Source organism: Dasypus novemcinctus, chromosome 25 (genome assembly GCF_030445035.2).
Source record: "Dasypus novemcinctus isolate mDasNov1 chromosome 25, mDasNov1.1.hap2, whole genome shotgun sequence".
Taxonomy (NCBI): domain Eukaryota; kingdom Metazoa; phylum Chordata; class Mammalia; order Cingulata; family Dasypodidae; genus Dasypus; species Dasypus novemcinctus.
The window spans coordinates 38,707,506-38,719,359 of record NC_080697.1 but is presented as its reverse complement, the minus strand read 5'-3'; the positions used below and the strand labels follow the sequence as shown (position 1 = coordinate 38,719,359).

At 41.6% G+C, this 11,854-nt stretch overlaps 1 long non-coding RNA gene across 1 annotated transcript in view; it reads left to right on the top strand.

Annotated features, from left to right (window-relative positions):
* The first annotated feature begins 5,171 nt into the window (after positions 1–5,171).
* LOC105746947 (uncharacterized) overlaps positions 5,172–11,854 on the top strand; it is a 152,555-nt gene continuing 145,872 nt past the window's right edge. The window contains exon 1 of the long non-coding RNA XR_001119153.3: positions 5,172–5,607. This is a non-coding gene — a long non-coding RNA (uncharacterized lncRNA). The remainder of the gene's footprint in view (positions 5,608–11,854) is intronic.

Below are 11,854 nucleotides of genomic sequence, written 5' to 3'. Positions count from 1 at the left end.
CTTTCCCTCCACAATCCGATCTTCTTATGTAGCATCTCTCTTCATTCCTAGATGTTAGCTACATGAGAGAGTATTGGCTTTGCTATCTTATTTGCTAGTATAGAATTCTGCCTAAATATTTATTGTATGAATAAATAATTTTATTGCGCTCATTTTTTATTAGATTTTCTCAACCTACTATTGCCTGAGGACAGGAAATGTGTCTTGCATATAGCTTCACATCCCTATTATTAGGCATAGCTCTGACCAGTGCAGAGCAGGGATAATAGTTACTTGTAAGATGAATTAAGATTGGAGTGGACTTACTGATATTCTACTATGGAACTATTGTGACTACTAATGGAAGAAATTGTAGCATTGATGTGGAGAAGGTGGCCATGGTAGTTGCTGGGGATAGGAAGAGGGAAGAAGAGATGTGATGTGGGGACATTTCAGTACTTGGAGTTGTCCTGAATAATGTTGTAGGGACAGATGCCGGACATTATATATCGTGACATAACCCACTGGGTGGACCGGGGGAGAGTGTAAACTACAATGTGGACTATTATCCATGTGGTGCCGTGGTGCTCCGGGGTGTGTTCGCCAGGTGCAATGAGTGTACAGGCGGTGGTGGTGGGGGTTGATGATGTGGAAGGAGTGGGGTGAGGGGGGTGGGGGGTATATGAGAACCTCATATATTTTTTGAATGTGACATTAAAAAAATAAATAAAGGAAAAAATTAAAATAAATGCATGGGTTATTGATTGCAATTGCTCACTAGACCTAAATGTGCATTTCTGCATGTAAGTACTTCTAGAACACTTTTTATTTGCCAGCTAACCTCTGTGAGGGTGGTTTACTTTTCTTACAACTCCACATTCAAGTCTAGCAAATACTTAGAATAAGTGTTCAGTATATTCATTAGATTTACTAATTGAATGAATTCATAAGAAATATACTGATAGATATGAATTGTCAAATAGCCACACCTTACGTAATATTTAATGAATTCCAGTGCAATGTGGTATTTGTTTGACAAGTTTTTTTTTTTTTCAAATATTTACTCTGACCCAATAATCAGAGTAGAGTAGTGGTTGTCAAGCAGGGTTGATTTATCAATGTCTGGATATCGATTTTACTTTTTATTTGTTTGTTTTGCTTGTCTCAAACTGAAAGGATGCTACCAGAATATAATGGTAAAGCCAGAGATGCTGCTGAACATCTTACAATTCACAGGACAATGCCCCCTCTCACAGCAAAACCCCTGCTCAAAGCATCATCAGGTCCCATATTTCAATAGTGCAGAGATTGTAATACATAGGACTGGAGTATAAAGAAACAAAGATGAAAAAAGCATATCTTTTGCTCTTAATGGGACCCATAAGATAAATAGATCCGTAAATGAATGGTTATATCAGGCAGACTTAATTTTAATGGAAATACATAGAAAGATAGAAGTAGAACAGGATGAGAAGTCATTACCAGCCTGGACTCAACAAGAAAAGTTGCCCATAAAGGGAACAGCATGTGCAGTCAATATAAAAAGAAACTATGGATGAAAACATGTAAATTCAATACTACTCAGAATAAATAGGAAATGATTTGAAGGGAAGTTGGGTTTTGGGGGAAAAGAATTGTATTAGTCAGCCAAGAGGGTGCTGATGCAAAAGATTGGTACCAGAAATCTTTTGGCTTTTTATTTGGAGTCGAAGTTTACAGTTACCAGGCCATTAAGCATAAGTTACTTCCCTCACCAAAGTCTGTTGCCACATGTTGGAGCAAGATGGCTGCTAACATTCAGGCTTCCTCTTCCTCTTAAAGCTCTGTCGTCCTAGCTTCTTCCAATACCAGCTGTAGGTCACCAGGCGCTCTAGGCTCTGTCTCTCTCCCTGGGGCTCAGTTGTCTCCAGGCTCAGTCTTGCTTCTACGTGTGCTTAGTTCCCAGGCTCCAGCTCAAAACTCCCAACTCTGTCCTTTGTCATGTCTTTTCTCTGTGATTCCCTGCCCACCAGGGATCAAAACCCTAATGACATGGCCCAGGCAAAGTCCTAATCATATTTTAATCAATTAAAAGTGATACCTCTGGCAGACCAGTTTACAAACATAATCCAATAAGTATTTTTGGAATTAATAAACAATGCCAAACTTCTACAAGAAGTCTCAGGCATCTTCTAATATCTGTAAATATATGTTTGATGCTGAGACCAGAATATTGAACAGGTTATTATAATTTTTTTATTTAATGCATTTCAGATAGATTAGTGGAGAGAATGAAGCATTTAAAAAAATAATAATAAAATACCACACCTCTGAAGTAGGTGGTAAAATGTGACTTTTCTTATGAGGAGAGGTGATTCCTCTCCGTTCATCTACCTTTCCCCTTCTTCTTGGGAGTTTTACTTTGGGTAGTATGGCAGACAGACATATTCTCTCTCAACTCTAAGTCCAACTTTTGTTACCTTGCTTTGTGATACTGGAGTTGAGTGCTCTGAACATGTCTCCTTTGTCCGTCAAAGGGTTATTAAGCTTCATCAATAGACATCAATGGTGTAATGCTGAAAGGGGCTAAACAAAAGGAGGACACTTTCCTAACAGGTTCAGTTCCTCCTTAGTATGACTGTGATGATGATGGTGATGATGATGATGATGATGTTGTTAGTAATAGTAGTAATCAGTTTGGGATCCAGCAGCCATGGCCACACTTTTCCTTCCAGCAGCTGCTTCGAAGCAGTTCCGGCCACCCACACTTCTTGGCAAAGGGGGGCTACTTCTGCCCACCATCTCAGGTTGAGTCACTGTCCAACAACAGTGGGCTGTCTTGCAGGCCAGCTCTGTACACATCCCCTGGCAAGAGTTTTTACCACCCACATGCCATGGGTTCCTGTGGTAGCATACCCTCTTTGAAGACATTGGAATCTCAGTGTTGAGTGTATGTGTGTGTGTTTGGGGGTTGCTTTCCTAGTACTTTGGTTCTTTATTATCATCTCTTCTTCCAACTAGAGGCAGTAATGTTTCTTTTGCCCCTACTTGCACCTGAGAGTCCTGCTTTAAGGGTTTTAGCAACTGACCAGCTTCTAATAGTTGGCTGTTGTTTGTATTACATTTTCCTTGTCTGAATACTCAGTGTGCTTTCTGTCTTCTGACTGGACTCTGACTGATAGAGGCAGTAGCACCATAGCCACATCAGCCTTGGAGAGGTGTTGCTCCTTCTTTAAGCTCTGGTCCAAGCATGAATGAATAGTTTTTCTCTTGACTTCATTCATCACCACCCATTCACAGCTGGGACCTTAAAGATATAATAGCAAAAGTTTAGAAGTCACCAAGTAGAGAGAACTGTAACAAAGATGGACTTTAATATAATAAAGTCTGGCTCATTCTCCCAGGTTTGAAAGCCTTTTTCCAACTAGAATTCAGAAAGAAATGTTAGAAAAGAATGTTTATAGAAAGAAATCAATTAAACTTACCAATATTCAGTGCCTTGGGTTATGCTGGTATTCCCTTTAGCCATATACTGAGCAATTACAAGTCACATATTATATTTAGAAAACCCTCATATATCATATATGAGAATAAATTAGTGGGAAAAAAGTGGAAATTATCACAGTCCTTTGGAAAAAAGATTTCTATCCTATGTTCTTTGTAATATAATGTGTTCAATTTGTATGCATCATCATGATATGGTAACTGATGTTATCAATTTAAGTGTGTGCATGCTTAAAAACTTTTATAAGGATGAACAATCAAATACAAAGTTGGAGATCACTATTAGATATGAAATGAGAAAGCTTGATAAGGAAAAGCCTGATCTATCTTTTGCTCCTATGTAAAGCTCCCTCTTAGTTTCTACATTTTGGTTGAAATACTTTTCCTTGGGTGATTCATATGATGAATGACTACCCTTTAAGTAAACTTTTGGAGTCAGTCTTCTTCTTATCCCAGGTTTACTGCTAACTAGATCCATCATTTTGAGCAAATTTGTAAACGTTTCTATACGGTTATTACCTTGCTTTGTAGTTGGGAGTGTTTTAAATGGTTACTGAAAAGAAAACGGCTTTGTATAGTGCCTTAAAATAAAAAAGATAACAGAAAAAGTCTGCTGCCAAATGTCCTGGCATAAAGTAAGTGCTAAATAAATGCTGTATTTGATGCTTGGCCCTGCATCTTAAACATAGAAGACTGGCCTTAACTTTGCCAGCATCAACTGGATCCTAACTCATTAAGTCTATGACTCATATTTATTCAACAAGGGATGAGCACATCAAGCAAGGGTGAGATAGTGAGAAAATTTTCTGTTGGGGTAGAAGTTGGACACTAAAGAGAATAATAATACTGGCTAACATTTATTGAGCACGAACCATGGACCAAACACTGGTCTAGGTGATTTGCTTGCATTCACTCATTTAATTCTCACAGCAACCATATGAGCCTATCTAAAAGGTAATGATTTCCTACCTTATAAATGAAGACCCTGAGGCACTGGCTGTTTGGGCAGTTTGCCCAAGTTAGAGATAGTGAGGGGCATAGCCATGATTTGAAGCCCGGGAGTCTTCAGTGATTCTAATCTAATGTTGTACTGCCTCTAAAAGCTACAAGTAGATATTTGACTCAAGAGAAAAGCACATACTAGAAAGGTGATTGTGGAAGGGACTTTGGAAATCCACTAGCCTCACTGCTTGCAAGTCTGGGAAGATATTGAAACTCAAGTACCAAATAATTTGCATGAATCCTTGAGGTTATCGGTATTAGATGTGGAACCCAGATCTCCTTAGTCTCCTCTGTGTTTTTGAGGACTCTCTCACTTTCCTCACACAACATAATCCATATTCTAATGTGTGTTATTAATTTCCTAGCCAGTTATAGTTTTGTTTGTTTTGTTTTAATCCATGTCTCCTTAGTCAACCATATCCTTTCCATACGGAGTTTGAAAGTCATATAAATTAAATGAGAACAACATGTTATGCAGAATGAGGGAATGATTGCCTGGGTTGTTGTTTTTATGTGGGTTTTTTTTGTTTGTTTTTTTTTTAAGAAATAAATGACTTCAAACAGTAGGTATTTATGGAAAAACACTAGATATCTTAATTCTCATTCAATATTTTAATTGGTTGAACTAATAAAAGGCAACAATGTAAACAGAAGTCTGGGGATTAATCATTCTGCTGAAAAAGATGAATTTTTGGCTGGCATCTTTTGCAGGGGTTGGGTGGTGAACCCCTGAAGAGCTGGAGCCCTGGCAGAGCAGATCGGGACGTCAGTAGAGTGGCATCACAGGAAAATGCATCTTAGAGAGACTTGAGGGCTGTGAGCTTGGGGAAGAGACAGTTAAAGCCTCCCTGTGAGAGCGAGTTATATCACACAGCGCCAGTGCCAGGTCAGCAGTCTGGATGGAGCTCGGACGTGGCTGGTCGCGCCAGGCGGTGCCAAGCACCCCTGGCAGCCCTGACGAGGTTTCCTAAATCCAAATTTCATTTCGCAAGCTGGGCGATGCGTTGACAACTGCCTCGCTGAAGGGACTGATAAGCTGCACTGGTGCTTCGCAGGAAAGCCACATTGGAAGCACAAAACTCTCACGGCTGGGAATCTGCTGATGCTGTGACAAAGGGAGCACCGGCGGCAAACCTTTCTCAGGTGAGACGATGCTTCGGGATGCGGCTGCCGGTTGTTTGGGCCACGGCTCTGCTATGTGTAAGTGGAAATGTCAGACTGCTGTGGGCTGGACACTGCGCTCAGACAGATTGATTGCTGCGTGTCTTTCGCCATTTCCCTAATTCCTTTTTTTAAAAGAAAGAGCCAGGGCGATCTTGCATTTGGGTGATAAAGGCACCTCTAAAATCAGCGAGACAGTTTCAAAGAGAATTAAACTGATGAGGAATTCCAGATCTGACTCTGAGGGTGTCAGTAGCAGAGCAGAATGTGATTAGCATGTCACTAGCAGGTGATTTCTCACAGTGCCTTTGGATTAATCCTGGAATGGTGGCGATGGACGATGCCAGGGGCTCTGGAGTGTTGAGTTCCAGTTCAGAACCTGAGCTAGGGTTGTGAGGCAGCTGCTGTGGCATAGGAGGAAAACCACATGACCCCTTGGTGTTTCGTTTCTTCATTGAAGAATGTGGTTAAATATTTCCTGCGACAGGTTAGAGCTCCTTGTGGGATAGAATTGCATCCTCCTTACCTTTGTTCACTGAGCCCTTGGCACAGTGCCTTGTGCTTGGCATGCCTAAAAATTGCCCATTGACTCACAGTGCTTTGGGATTAAAAAAAAGCAGCAAAGAAAATATGAGTGTGAACTTGGGAAGAGCATGGAATCTAGGTTACAATCCCAGGGAAATCAGCCTCTCTGAGCATCTCTTCCATCATTTGCGAAACGAGCAGAGCCATAATTTGTTTTGTGGAAATTAAATTAGGTAAGGTCTGAACAACCATGAGGCTACTGTCTGGCTTTTCAGCAGGTGAAACAGCCTTGGTTACCTAGCTTTAGGTTATGTGGGGATCTGAGTGATCCATCTGAAGAAGGAAGAGTAAGTGGGGAGCAAGCCCTGGGGTTTGGGATGACGAGGTTGTTGGAATGATCTGGATGAAGCTCAGTTACAATGGCCAAATGGGTATGATGGTGACCTTGAGCCATATTGAAATTGGGATCAGCCTCTAAGATGCCTGCTCCACTGGACAGGGTCTGGCATCAGGAAGCCTCCTTGTATAAGCTCACAACAGGGCTTGTATGCTGGTCTCAGTGCTTAGCAGGTCCCTCCAGTTTGCACCTCAAAATGAACTTTTTGAAAGGTAAATAGGACCGTGCTACTTTCCTAATTAAATCCCTATGATGCCACCTCATTAGCTTTAGGGTTACTTTCAAGCTCCGTCCTATGGCCCCCTAAGGTTACTTGAGCATAAATGATCTCCATTCTCTTCCTCTTCTGGCCTTATTTCCCGTGACTCCCTTCTTCATGCTTCAGTGATGCTCATTCCTTGTTTTTACGTGCACACTCCATGATGGTTTTGCATCTTCTTGACTTTGTGCATGCTGGACCTCTGCCGAAAACACTCCCTCCAGTAACCTATGTGACCTCTATTCATTGTTTAAGACTAAGTTTAGCTGTAGCCTCCTCCAAAAAGCTTCCTCCATATTTCCTCCACAAACTCGCTAGTATTTTCCTTCTTGTCCTGAAAGCATCCTGTGCTTTTTCTGTTATAGAACATTGTACTGTAATTATCTATACCCTGCCCCCCAAAACATATACATACTAATCTGTCCTTCTTGAGGGCAGGGACTATGTCTTAGGCATCTTGCTCCTCCCAGAAGATAGCGCAGGGACTGGCAAACAATAGGGAGGGTCTTGTCCAATTTCAGGTAGAAAGAGAGAGTATCTAATCACCGGAAAAGGTCCAGAGGTTTCTAAGAATTTCACAGGTCACAGAAGGACTGTAAACCTTGTGGAGAATAGCAACAAGTAAAATAAAAACTCAGCAGATGACCAGAGCCTAGTTAAGAAGACTAGGTGTTCGGGTGGCTACAGCTTGGAAAGCTGAGGGGGCCCGCTGTGGCAGGTCCATGGCAGGGGGATAGATTCATCCCAGGCTGAAGGTCCCAGTATTCTGGGCCTCACCTGCTTGTGAGGAGGCTCTGCCCATCACTGCTGCTTTGCTCTGCACCAGCTCTTGCCTGCACTAACCCGGCTGGGGTGGAGGCTAAAGAATGGAATTAAAGATTGAAACTAAAGAGTGAATTCTAGGGCAGGCAGTGAGTGTCAAATACTCAGTGAAAATATATTGCATTTTTAAAGCATTAATTCAAACCTTAATTTGCTCTCCAATAATAGTCAGTTGCAATCATGTCTTGGGTCATGTGCACAAAGATGGTTTTGAGGCACTGACTTCGTCCCCATATCAAAATCAGAAGCTACCTGGTGTTGAATGTGAAGTGGGCTATCCATCTGGGACTTGGATACACACAGCAGAGGAAAGGAGTCTGAGTTAGAGGAAAAATGGTCTTTATGGTGTTTCCAGTTCTGCTTTGCTATCGTCTAAGTGGGGATCAATATAAAGGCAAAGTTAGAACAGCACCTACAATAAGCAAGATACTTTAGTCTTTGGGTTGTGATAGAAATACATCTCAAACTAGTTTAATAAAGAAAGGACATTTATTGGGTCAAATGACTAGGAGATTCAACATATGATTTTGCTTCAGGTTCAGCTGGATCCAGGGGTCCAATGAAGTCAACAGATCCATGTCTTTTTTTTTTGCCCTCTTAGGTAGACTTTCCTGTAAGTTAACTTTATTCTAAGGAAAATGGTCTCTAAGTGATGGCATATATAGGACCTCTGATAGTTCAAATTAGAGATCTTAATGATCAAAGAGGACTAGGCATCCTTTTTGGCCTCATTTGGCTCCCGAGCCCATCCCTAAACGCAATCTGGAGTTAAGGAAGTGCAGTGTTTTAACTGGCCGAAGTCCAGAGCTGCGGCTCTCCCCACACCCACTCAAGGTAGAGTCCCCACCCCCCCACACCCCCCCTTAATTGCCCCCCCTTAAAGAGGCATTCAGAAATGCATGCAGAGAACTCTCCAACTCCAGTGACTTCCCACATGGTTCAAGAGTCAATTAAGACAGCCAGAGGCTACCAGGGCAAGAGAGTACTTTTGAAACTGCCTGAGCAATTTCTCTCATTTCTGGTTTATTAATTATTTTGGACTGTGAAAGCACTATACAGTTATTGACTATATTTGGAGAATAAAGAAATATGGACAATGAAAACAGAAACCACATTCAGTCCCTCCAATGGACAGATGATTTCTCTAATCAGTCAATATTTTTCCCGAATAATTTGTTTTCTATATAATTTTAAACATATTTAAAGTTTACAGTCCTGAATTTTACCTTAATCATTTTCTTGTCATTCAGATTTTCTTAAAAATACCTTTAACGGTTGTTCACCACCCCTTAGCATGCATGCATGCATTCACCTACATTCTTTTAGCCATTTCCCTATGATCAATTCCTTCTTTTTATAGGTGAGGAAATTGATGCCTAGAGAAGTGAAATAATTTTCCAAGATCACACAGCCTTTGGCAACAGAGTTGAAACAAGACTCCAGTCCTCTGAGTCTAGTTCTTACTTCTTGAAGAAATAAAATTTTTTTTGTCTAAGTTCTCTATTTTCACATATCTATAAGAGATCCAAAAGGGATTAGATATTGTGTGTATGGGTTCAAGAACCAATGGATAAATATGAGCAAGAGATTGAATCTAGTTGAGGAAATACTTCTTAACAGTGGAAGCTGCTTGAAGCTTTAAAGAGGTATGAAGGAGAAGGCACAAAGAAGAAAGGTTTCTAAAGGATGAAAGCAAAAATGAATTTTTCTAAATTTTTTCAATGGTGGAGAATATTTTAAAAGTATATACTTTTCCTTGGTAGGACCACTTGCATAGGAAAGAAGTAACCAGTGTTACTTCTCTCTCCAAGTTTTCATTTAATAAATTTTTATAGAGCACCTACTGTGTGCCAGACACTATTCTGAATAAGGAGAACAGGTAGTCGAAAAATGAAGACAATGCTCTAAGGGGGTTTATAATGTTAGGCAAAGGAGTTTGGACAAAAACTTACACAAAGAAGCAGACAAATGCAAATGAGAAATATCAGATAGTGACAAATGCTAAGCAGGGAATTAAAATGGAGGACTCAAATGGAGAGTGGAGAGTGCTGATTTTACACTAAGTTGTCAGGAAAGGCCATTTAGGAGGAGAGCATTTTTTCAGAGCAGTGTATGATAAGAAGCTTCAGGAGTCCATGCAATGCAAGCAAGGAGAAGAGTTACGCAAAGGTCCTGTGGTAGACCAGGCAAGGACTTATTTGCAGAGCAGGCCAGCCAGTGTAGCCAAGGCTAAGTGAAAGAGTAAGGATCCTGCGGTCCAGATTGGGGACAGGAAGAGGTAAGGATCCAGAAAAAGAATTTGCATTTTATTAAAAGTGTGCTGGAAAGCCACTGCCAAGTTTCAAGGCTGAGGAGTGCCAAGATCTGATTCATGTTTTAAAATGATCGTACTGGATGCTCTGCAGGGATGGATTTTATGGGAAAAAGAATGGAAGGAGGAAGACAAGTTAGGACCTTATTACAGAGGCAGAGACAAGAAATGGTGGTGGCTTGAACTAGGCTAGCAGGGGTGAAGGGATGGGGATGTATTTTAGAGACAGACCCCACAAGGACTTGCCGATCGGATGGGGCTGGAGGTAGAGGTGATGTTTTGAGAGAAAGAGAGGAATTTTTAATATGCAATTTTTAATATGCACGAACACATAACACTGTCTTTCTTCTCTGGTTTTCTCCTTTATTCCGATGGAAAAGTGGGAGAAATGCAGATTCAAATTATCCAACACTTATCCGATTGTCTGGCCTCATAAAGTGGTTCTGTGTGCATTGCTTATCTGTCATAATCCTGAAGGGAGATAGGATTTGCCTCTTCACAGATGAGGCCCAAGGTCCCCCGTGACTTGGGGCAGGGCCGGGATGGGAATCCCTGCTTTCTGGTTTCATCTTTTCTTGCTCCACTGCACTCCAGCCGAATGGAGAAAGCCTCCGGAGAGTTTACACAGGCTCTAAAATATCTGCGGTATGTGAGTGGCAAAGGGGGAATGGAATTTATGCTGCCGGAATAATTAGAGCGCAATTGCCCCTCATCTGCGGAGCAGACGGCGGTATCTTGTAATTGCAGCCATCCTGTACCTTGGGTTCTAATTGGTCTTTAGACTGGAGCCTGCCATTATTTCTCCTCACCCTTCCAATCCAAGCTCCCCTGACCTCCTCCCACCCCCTCAGTTAATGGTCTGTAAACAAACAGCTCCAAGCACCAAGGCCGCTTAGGAGGAGGGTAGGAGATGAGGTGACAGCTAATAAATAAAGAGCTTCCACCTGAGTTAATGAGTCCGTGAAAAGTAATTTTTTAAATATCAAGGCCTGGAGAGAAGTGCTTCGTCAACCTCCTAAGGAGTGGTTTCCCCCAGCAATCAGCCTGGGCGATGGCACTGGCCTGTGAGAGAGGGTCCCTGAGAGCCAAGGTCACGGGTGAGAAAGAAGAGCCGTTTTGGTGGTTGCTGAAATGACGGCGCTGAGGTTGGAGCGCTGCAGCCCCCAGCAGCTCTTCACCAGCCCCTTCTTGCCTGACGCCTCTGTTTCTGCCAAGCTGGTTCAACTCGCCCCACGACCACCAAATGTATTGACCAGGAAGGTCCTCTCTCCTCTTATCCAGCTTTCTAAGTCCCGCCCATCCTTCTGTCTGCAATTCCAGGCTCCTGGGGAAGCTGCTCTGCTCCTGCTCAGGCTGTGGTCAGCTCTCCCCCTCCCTCTGAGCTCACCGGAATTTATTATTTATCCTTTCTGTTTTGCACAAGTATAAGCTCTAACGTCCAGAGAACACTTTCTGGTTGGCAAAACAAATATTTGTGCACGCCACAAAAAGAAAGCACAAGCATTATGGATGTAATAAAGTACTGTGTCATGCATTATGCTAAGGTAGGAGAATTAAAAATAAATCCGACATTCCTATCTGCTGCTGGCATTTTTCAGTGTTTGAATATTCACTCCAGGCTATAGCTCTTTATAAATATTTTAAAAGAAGAAATGGAAAGAGATGATGTGAGTTCCCTGAAATACCCTGTCATGAAACCAGAAACTGATTAAAATTAAAATCTGAACCTGCAGAAGGTATATGGGCTTCCAAGGCAAAACCAAAACCAGGGCAGGCAGACAAAATATTTCCATTAATAAAAAGAGGAAGTGAGCTTATATGAAGAAACATTATTGTAATGCCTAACTAGAAGATGCTTTTGGATGCACTCATGACAATTTGACAAATATTAAGGCCAAACGAAATCAGTTTTTCC